The following is a 10,452-nucleotide window of genomic DNA, read 5'->3' as shown; positions in this document are numbered from 1 at the left end:
CAGCCAGTCTTGGTGATGCACACCTATAGTCCCAGCTACCCAGGAGGCTGAAGTGGGAGGATCACTTGGGCACGGGAGGTAGAGGTTGCAGTGAGCCCAGATTGAGCCACTGCACTCCAGTCTGGATGACAGAGTGAGACCCTATCTCAAAAAAAAAAAAAAAGAAAAAAGAAAAAGAAAAAGAAGTGGGATTTACCCTATTTGCAATGATTTGCTAGTATCCACCATGAAGCATAATTTTATTCACAAATGTCTGCATTTCAGATTACAGAGAAAAAATTGGAAACCATCCAAAAATTGAAGAGAACTGAATAAATAACGATATAGCCACATGATGGAGTATTTGCAGCCATTAAAAGATGCTTTAAAGACAAAAAATGTTTATAAACATGGAAGATTTTTTAAAGACATGATACAAAATTATATACATATTATATAAACATTTCGCAGAAAAAAAGATGGAGATACAACAAAATGATAAAAGTACTACATTTAGTGGCACTTTCCTGTTTGTTTTTCTATGCCTTCTAAATTTTCCATAATGTGCATTTACTACTCGTTAGAGTGGAAAGTAAAATAAAGGAAGAGAGAGTGTTTCCTGAAGGAAGGGCTTTATTCAGGGTCTTTCTTACCAGTAGAATGAAGCAGCACCACCACAACCTTTATTTTAAACAGTGTATTAGCAATTACAGTCTGTTCGTTTCTTAGTAATGTGGCCCTAAGTCCTTTACCTTTTTTGGCTGCTATCTTTATACTCAGCTTATAGTCCAACAAAACCTTTTTTGTAAAACCTAAAATTCTAGACTTTATCTCTCCATTATTTGGTACCATTGGTTTAGAAAGACAGGTGACATTTCATTTTATTAGGTTTAGCCCATTGTCCAAATTTGTCAGGATCCCTTTTGGTACCAACTTTGTCTTCTCATACAAGAGCTACTTCTTCCAGTGGCAGGTCATTTGCAAATTTTCTTAACCTGCCACCAATATCCTCAAATCAGAAATTTATTAAAATGTCACATAAGGTAAAATGAGCACAGAAACTGTCATTTCACACCAGCATAGATCCATCAATGAGCAACCTTTGAAAACAGCTTTGGAAGGGTTAGACACCCACTTCATTAAATCCCTACCCAACCCTCATCTCTCCCTCTTATCCAAAGATTTTATGAGAAATTGTTCAATGACTCTTTGGAACCAACATACAAGCATTCCTGGATAAACATGTTATAAGATTCTCATACAGCCTGTGGATTTTCTTATTTTTGACTAAGGGATACTTGTTTTCTGCTATTCTATGGGAAACAGCATAAAATCAGCAGTAAAGATAAGATTCAGTATCTCTAGATTCATGCATTACCACATTGACCAAACCAGAAAGTTTGCTGTATTTAAATTGTCTTAGGGCCAGGCATGTTGGCTCACACCTGTAATCCCAGCAGTTTGGGAGGCTGAGGCAGGCGGATCACCTGAGGTCAGGAGTTCGAGACCAGTCTGGCCAGCACAGTGAAACCCCATCTCCACTAAAACTACAAAAAATTAGCTGGGTGTGGTGGTGGGTGCCTGTAATCCCAGCTACTCAGGAGGCTGAGGCACGAGAATTGCTTGAACCCAGGAGGTGGAGGTTGCACTGAGCCAAAATTGTGCCACTGCACTCCAGCCTGGGCAACATAGCAAGATTCTATCTCAAAAAAAAAAAACTGTCTTAGAAAATGTCTAAAGATAAAAATGTGTTAGACCTCTATTAGGTCATATGGTATAAATTCCACTGTTATCTAGAGGAAATTATAATACATTGGAAGTTATCTTAAAGGATTCTTATCTACAAGCTAAAAGGATAAATACTAGAGCACTTATTGGTAGGTAACATAGCATGGTAAAGGTACTGATTCACCAGTGGTCAGCTGCGTGACTGAAAAGGCCACTTGGACCCCCTGCCCCAAGAGCAAGCTTCTTTAAATTGCAAAAATGGAGATGATACCTAGCCTTAGGAGATGTACTAAAGACAGAATGAGGCAATTAATAATTGTTAACATATATTAAGGTGCTGTGTGCCACACTCTACTACTTTGCACGGTTCACATCATTTAGTCCTCACATGACCCTAGGAAGTGGTATGATGACCATCCCCATATATTCGACATGCTAAGATATAAAGTGACTGGCCTGATCCACACAGAAAGTGGTGGCCCTGGCTTTTGAAGCCCCTGACTCCAGAGCCTGCATTCTTAGGACTACATCTACAGAGTTAGTATTTATTTTTTGCCTCCCAGCATCCATTTTTCCACCTTTTGGTAATAGATCCTTAAATTCTTAGAGTCCCCCTATCTGTGTCTAATCCTGGTAAGACTAACAATCAGGATGTTCATCTCTCTAGCCATGACAAAAGCCAGGCTGGATTTCCCTCATGACATTATACATGGAGGGACCTGATTCATTCCCTCAGGAATGCCTTGAAAGCCTACTGGGGGAGGCCACAGTGGTTCACACCAGTAACCCAGCACACTGAGAGGCCGAGGCAGCAGGATCACTCGAGCCCAGGAGTTTGAGACCAACTGGGCCACATGGTGAGACTCAGTCTCTACAAAAAATACAATAATTAGGCCAGGCACAGTGGATCAACTGAGGTCAGGAGTTCAAGACCAGTCTGGCCAACATGGCGAAACCCCATCTCTACTAAAATACTAAAAATACAAAAATTAGCAGGGCATGGTGGTGCACACTTGTAGTCCCAGCTACTCGGGAGGCTGAGGCAGAAGAATCGCTTGAACCCAGGAGGCGGAAGTTGCAGTGCGCCAAGATTGGTGCCACTGCACTCTGGCCTGGGCAACAGAGTGAGACTCTATCTCAAAAAAAAAAAAAAAAAAGGATATATATATATATTAGCTGAGCATGGTGGTACATGCTTGTAGTCCCAGCTACTCAACAGGCTAAGGTGAGAGGATCATTTGAGCCCAGGAGGTTGAGGCTGCAGTGAGCCATGTTTGTTCCACTGCATTCCTGCCTGGACAAGAGAGTGAGACTGTGTCTCAAAGAAAAGACTATTGGGCCTGCTGCCTGGATCCAAAGAGCTACCTGTGGTTACTGTCCCAATAAACCCTTTTTCCCTAAGTTAGCTAGAGATCGTTTCTTTTGCTCAAAACTGAAGAACTGATATGTCAAAACCACTACACGCTGTAATGCGTATCATGTGTGAGAAGTGGAGGACTACCAATGACTATAAGCCTCAGTTTCCTCATCTGTAAGTGGAAATAACAGTACCCAAACTGCCCACAACTGTCATGATTAAATAAGACAATGCATGTGAAGTGCTTACCACAGCATTTGGTAGGTAGAAAATACTCCGTGACACCTACTACTGCTAAGTGCTCAGTTATTTTTTAGAAAAAGGGCACTTGAGCAATTATTCCCATTAGGTGAACCAAATCTCTGAAATGGAAATAATTATGGCCAAAGACTCCATTTTCCCACAGGTAGAGATAAGTTTGAATGATTATTATGCAGGTTACCCACAGTTGTTACGTAACTGGACTCCAACCTGAGCTTTCCAAGGAATTACTTGTCCAGGGGCATATTATTCCTCCCACTACAAATTATTAAGATTGAATAGCTGACTGTTTAATAAAAGAACACCTCAGCACTCAATACAGCTAACTTGGTCCTGACACTCCTAAAACTTAAGAGTTAAGTGGGTGGATGATCCAAATGAACTGACAGGCAGTTTTGTTTTGTTTTGTTTTGTTTTTGCAAGGACAGTTATAAAATAATATTAACACATTACTTAAGATCTCTAACTGTGAATGTGTCCTGGCTCAGACAGCATTTCGGATTCAGACGGCTACTCCTGTCATACCCACTTCTCCTCTCAATACTGGCTTTACACCTTCTTCCTTTTCATCTTTTCCTTCCTAACTCCTCTCCACAATGATCATTATTTTGTCTGACGCCTGCTTGAACATTATGTATAAGGCTTAACTTAGAATAGAAAGTCATCAGGAAAACATTTTAACAAAATAAGCAAGACAAAAACCCAAAGACTATACACAGTCCAGGACAGACCTTCAGAATCTGTTTAGTTCACAATTGCTAGAGCACCATGTGAATTGGAATGCCTGTTTTGGCACTGCCATCTGAGCCAAAAGTGCCTTCTTTAAAATTCCCACTGTGGGGTTCAACTGGCAGGTGCTGTCATGGATCGAGGAAAGGGAGGAAACTCGGTCCTCACAGCAGTGATGTACGGTAGGGGGTGAGGGGCAGAGATGGAGCAAAGGAGCCAGCCACGTGGTCAGGAGGTTGGTTAATCACAGGGAAAATGAACAAATAAGCCAATGTATTGAAGACTTTGGAAGTCCAGTTTTTAAATATAGGGTGGAGAAGATACAATTGTGGAAAGGGAGAAGACTAGAATAAACTCTGTGGAGTAGATGTGAAATAGGTATCAGTGTGTACTTGTTTTTAATATATATATGGATGGATGAGGTAACAAGCATAGACGCATATATTTCCAAATTTGTCCACTGGGAGAACGCACAGTGGCAATGCTAGCACAGGGGCAATGAGCACAGCCTTTAGCATCCGGATCTTGGTTTTAAATACCATTCTCCACTAATATGAACCAGGACTCTTTGGAGAAATGGCTGATGTCAGGAGCGGGGTAGGGAAAATAAAAGACGAGCCTGGAACATCTTGTGGTGCCAGAAAGCAAGGAAGTGCTCAATGAACCATGGGGTATGTCCAAAGGACACAGGAGCTAGCTGGAAAGTGCTCTCGCTAGTCAAATCTTGGACAATGGGGGCATCAAAATAAATAACTTACAGATGATAAAACAGGAACCCATGTTCTATACTGATATAAATACTGAATAAATGGGGAAGAAGAGACCCCGTTTCTACAAAAACTTTAAAAATAATCTGGGTGTGGTGATGCATGCCTGTAGTCCCAGCTAACTCCAAAAGCTGAGGGGAGAATGGCTTGAGCCCAGGAGTTTGAGGCTGCAGTGGGCTATGATCTCATCACTGCACTGTAGCCTGGGCAACAGAGCAAGACACTATCTCAAAAGAAAAGAAAAGAAAAGAAAACTACCATTTGGCAATAACTGATCCAGACAAGGATCATCAATGGATGCTAAAAGTAAAGGGTAAAATTTTGAGAAATAGGATATTGACAGTCTCAAAATAGCTACCCACAAAATACGTAATTCCTCATTAATTAATAAGTACCTGTAATAATCATTTCACTATGGATACATATACCAAAACATCATGCTGTACTTTTTAAGTTTATACCAAAAAACAAATACAAGTGGAGAAAATATTAACAGTGGAGAAATCCTGAAAACATCATAACCAACTGTTAAAAATTAACATCACCAGTAATGGAAAAAATTGACATGATGTGCCTCCTGATACAATGCAGAGAAGAAGACAGCATCACCTCTCTGGTATTCCTGCCAAAAATTCACAACCTGAATCTAATCTTGAGGAAATATCAGACAAACCCAAAGTGCACATCATTCTACAAAGTACCTGGCCTGCATTCTTCAAAAATGTCAAGGTCACAAAAAAGGAAAAACCAAGGAACCGCTCCAGATTGAGGAAGACTAAAGGGAAAATGTAACTAAATGCGTGCTTCATCCTGATTGGACTGTGGACCAAAAAAGGAAAGGGTTATTGTAAGGATATTTTTGGAGTAAATGGCAACATTTGAATGGGGTTCGTGGATCAAATGGTAGAATTTTATCAATGCTGGTTTCCTGATTTTAAGTACTGTGGTTATGTAGGAGTGTCCTTGTTTTTAAAAAGTATACACTTAAGTATTTAGGACTAATGGGACATCACAATTGCAACTTAGTAACAAACAGTTCAAAAAATAATGTGAATACATAGCTAGAGAGTGGTATGGAAAATATGGCAAGATGTTAACAATAGAAGAATCTAGGGGAAGGATATACAGGATCTTTTGAACTATTCTAACTTTTCTGTAAGTTTAAAATTATTTCAAAATAGTTAACAAATAAGACAAGTAGTATTTGAGCTGTTAGGAATTTGTCACACTGAGATTTTTGTTGTTTTTGAGACAGGGTCTCACTCTGTCACCCAGGCTGGAGTGCAGTGGCACGATCATTAGCTCACTGAAACCTCAATCTCAAGGGATCCTCCTGCCTCAGCCTCCTGAGTAACTGGGACTACAGGCATGAGCCACCACACCTGGCTAATTTTTCTGATTTTTAATAGAGATGAGTTCTCACTATGTTGCTCAGGTTGGTCTCAAACTCCTGAGCTCGAGCAATCCTCCTGCCTTTAGCCTCCCAAGGTGCTGGGATTACAGGTGTGAACCGCTGTGCTGGGCCTACACTGATTTTTACACTATTAGAAAAATCTCTACTTAACGGTTTCATTATCTTAGGTAAAAGTATTCAATAGAATAGTTGAAATAAATGTGAAGCTTTTCTTAATAGGCAGTAATTAGATAAAATGAACAACATTCTCAATCCTCCTCATGCCACATAATTCTCTCCCTGCAAGTTTGTCTCAAAAAAAAAAAAAAAAAAATCACATATAAGAAAAACCTTGAGAATTTGAATTTGGTTTTTCCTTATAACTGATAAAGAATTTACACAATCTCTTTAGACATTTATGTTTTGATATTTAAATATGAAATTTCAACTATACCATGACCTATGGGTGAAGTTGGAAATTATAGTAACCTTATAACTTCATCATTATCTACATAATTTGATACTTTATAAAACTATAATTCCACTACTTGTATTTTAGTTATAGTTTGATATTAAATAGTTAATGTAAAATTAAAAAATCAACCACGGTAGCAAATGTTTGTCCTGAGAGGGTTTTTAAAGTCCTTTTTCTTTTTTAGGGGGTGTGGGGGGGTCATGTAGTAACAAGTGGCAATGCCACATGAGGCCAAGACCACAATGTGTTTCTAAAATAATTTACAATATTCCTAACAAGCTTATTAAATAGACCTGAAGAGAAATGAAGTTCCAAAAATATTTAAAACAAGGGCAGTGGCAGCACCCTTGGAATAAAGTTTCCCACAGAGTTACGTCTGATAGTTTTGAATGTACAGTATGTGGTTCTTTTTGTTTTTAACATAACAATTGTCAGAGAAAAAAGAAAACACCTATGATATATTGGATATTAAAGTCAACATAACCTCAGAAAATGAGGTAGGAAGGCCTCACGAATCCTTTATATATTCTCCACTTGAAATTATCACTATCAAAAATTTTAGTAGGATCATGGAATCCTTAACAATTTCACAAAAAAAGCACATACACTTTTGGTTCTCTTTGACTATATGGAGAGAGAAAGAGAGATGGATTCATTCATTCAAGACTCAGTGCCGTCTCAACCTCCCCAGGCTCAAGTGATCCTCCCACCTCAGCCTCCCAAATAGCTGGGACTACAGCCACCACGCCCAGCTAATTTTTCTATTTTTTGTAGAGACAGGGTTTTACCGTGTTCCCCAGGCTGGTCTTGAACTCCTGAGTTCAAGCAGTATGCCTGCCTTGGCCTCCCAAAGTGCTGGGATCACAGGTGTGAGCCACAGCGTCCAGCCACGAGGAGAGATTTCAAACTCTCCAAACTTCTATTTTGCTCTTTGGAATCCCATTTTGACTTCAAGAGCTAATATGAAATGGAGTGAATAATGAATGAAAAGCACCAAAAAATAGAGCTGTGTGTGCATGTGCGTATAGTGGTGGGGAGGAAAAGGGAAAAGCCAAGAAGATACCCTCACTTCCAGCAAAGCCCTGGGTTTTTAAATTTTGATAAATTTTTGGTATTTTCCCATAAACACAAACTGTTTCAAGTGAGACAAAAACCAAAGAGGAGGTAAAAAAATAAACATTTGCTTGGAACCTGCCCAAGTGGGAAGATTTGAATGTTCCTTCTCTAGCCGCTCCCCCTGCCCTTTTTTTTTTTTTTTTTTTTTGGAGACAGAGTTGCGCTCTGTCGCCCAGGATGGAGTACAGTGGTGTGATCTTGGCTCACTGCAACTTCCGCCTCCCGGGTTCAAGCGATTCTACTGCTGCTTCAGCCTCCCAAGTAGCTGGGATTACAGGCACCCGCCACCACACCTAATTTTTTGTATTTTTAGTAGAGATGAGGTTTCACCATGTTGGCCAGGCTGGTCTGGAACTCCTGACTTCAGGTGATCCACCCACCTCGGCCTCCCAAAGTGCTGGGATTACAGGTGTGAGCCACCATGCCTGACCTTAGTTCCCATTATTGAATCCAAATTCATTCTACATTCATTCAATGGTTACCAGAAAAAAAAAAAAACCTGCAATCAACCTCTCAATCACTGAATTACTACCCACTGTTTATACCCTTTAAGTGATAATTAGTCCATCAATATTTTAAAGGACAATAATCTTCTGATAAAACTCTAGACTCTTACATTAATCAAAGAAAAGTACAGAAGAAGATAAGATTTACTCTTTCTCCCCCGACCTTTACTGGACACAGTATAGAATAGAAATCAATCTATTTCTCAGCATGCCATTGTCCTAAATAACAGCTGCCATTCTTAGAGAAGATAAACTGAACATATTACTCCTAAGCGAAGTGAATGTACACTAGGGAACCAAAGCAATAATGCAGTGTAGAAGCAACAATGGATTCTCTAAGACTTGGTTCCAATCCCAACTCTGCCTTTAAACAGCTGTGTGGATCTCAAGCAAATCCCTTTCCTTGTACAGGGCCATTCATTCAATACTAAAATAAGTGGGTTGAATTAGATGAGTTCTCTAGTCCCTTTCAGCACTAACATTAAAAGACTCTAAGTTATAAATGTCAACTGCTTTTTACCTCCTATTAAAAATGAGTGGGCTTTTTTGCAGAAATTGGTAAGCTGAATCTTAGGCTGAGTATGGTGGCTCACGACTGTAATCCCAGCACTTTGGGAGGCTGAGGCAGCCGGATTACTTGATGTCAGGAGTTCGAGACCAGCCTGGACAGCATGATGAAACCTCATCTCTATTAAAAATACAAAAATTAGCCTGGCATGGTGGCTCGTGCCTGTAGTCCTAACTACTCTGGAGGCTGAGGCAGGAGAATCTCTTGAACCCAGGAGGTGGAGATTGCAGTGAGCTGAGATTGAGCCACAGCACTCCAGCCTGGGTGACAAAGCAAGATGCTGTCTCAAAAAAAAAAAAAGAAAAAAAAGAAATCGATAAGCAGAATCTAAACTCACATGAAAATGCAAGAGACCCAGAATAGCCAAAACAATCCTGAAGGAGAACTAAAGTTGGGGAACTCACACTTCCCCAATTTCAAAAGTTACTACAAAGCTACAGTAATGAAGACATGTGGTACTAGCACAGATATATAGATCAGTGAAACATAATTTCAAGTCCAGGAACAAACCCATACACTCATGGGCAACTGATTTTAAACAGGGGTGGCAGAAAAAAAATCAATGAAGAAATAGTCTTTTCAACAAATGATGCTGGGACAACTGGATATCCACATGTAAAAAAATGAAACTGGACCCCTACCTCACACCATACACAAAAATTAATGCCAGGAATGGTGACTCATGCCTGTAATCCCAGCACTTTGGGCAGCCAAAGTGGGAGGATTGTTTGAGTCTGGAAGTTTGAGATGACCAGCTTGGGCAACAGAGTGAGAACCTGTCTTCACAAAAAAATTTTAAAAATTAGTCAGGCATGGTGGCACACACTTGTACTCTCAGCTACTTGGGAGGCTGAGGTGGGAGGACTGCTTGAGGCCAGAAGGCTGAAGCTGCAGTGAGCTGTGATTGCACCAATGCACACAAGCCTGCGTGACAGAGTGAGACCCTGCCTCAAAAAGAAAATAATAATAATAATGATAATAATTCAAAATAAATGAAAGACCTAACTATAAGAGCCTAAACTGTAAAACTGTTAGAAAAAAAAAGAGTGTAAATCTTCCTGACTTTAGATGAAGCAATGGTTTTTTAGATAGAAAAAAATTAAGTGTAAACCTTCGTGACTTTGAATGAAGGAATAGCTTTTAAGATATAAAACCAAGGCCAGGCAAGGTGGCTCACACCTGTAATCCCAGCACTTTTGGGGGCCAAGGTTGGTGGATCACTTGAGGTTAGGAGTTCAGGACCAGCCTGGCCAACACGGCAAAACCATGTTTTTACTAAAAATACAAAAATTTAGCCAGGCATGGTGGTGGGTGCCTGTAATCCCAGTACTCAGGAGGCTGAGGCAGGAGAATCACTTTAATCTGGGAGGCAGAGGTTGCAGTGAGCTGAGATCGCGCCACTGCACTCCAGCCTGGGTGACAAAGCGAGACTCCATCTCAAAAAAAAAAAAAAAAAAAAAAAGATATAAAACCAAGCACAAAGAACTGAAGGGAAAAAAACAAATTGGACTTTATCAAAATTAAAAACCTTTGTGCTTCAAACTACACTATGAAGAAAGTGAAAAGACAAGCC

This window comes from Gorilla gorilla, chromosome 15, assembly GCF_029281585.2.
Source record: "Gorilla gorilla gorilla isolate KB3781 chromosome 15, NHGRI_mGorGor1-v2.1_pri, whole genome shotgun sequence".
In the NCBI taxonomy this organism is placed as follows: domain Eukaryota; kingdom Metazoa; phylum Chordata; class Mammalia; order Primates; family Hominidae; genus Gorilla; species Gorilla gorilla.
Note: the sequence above shows the minus strand (reverse complement) of the source record.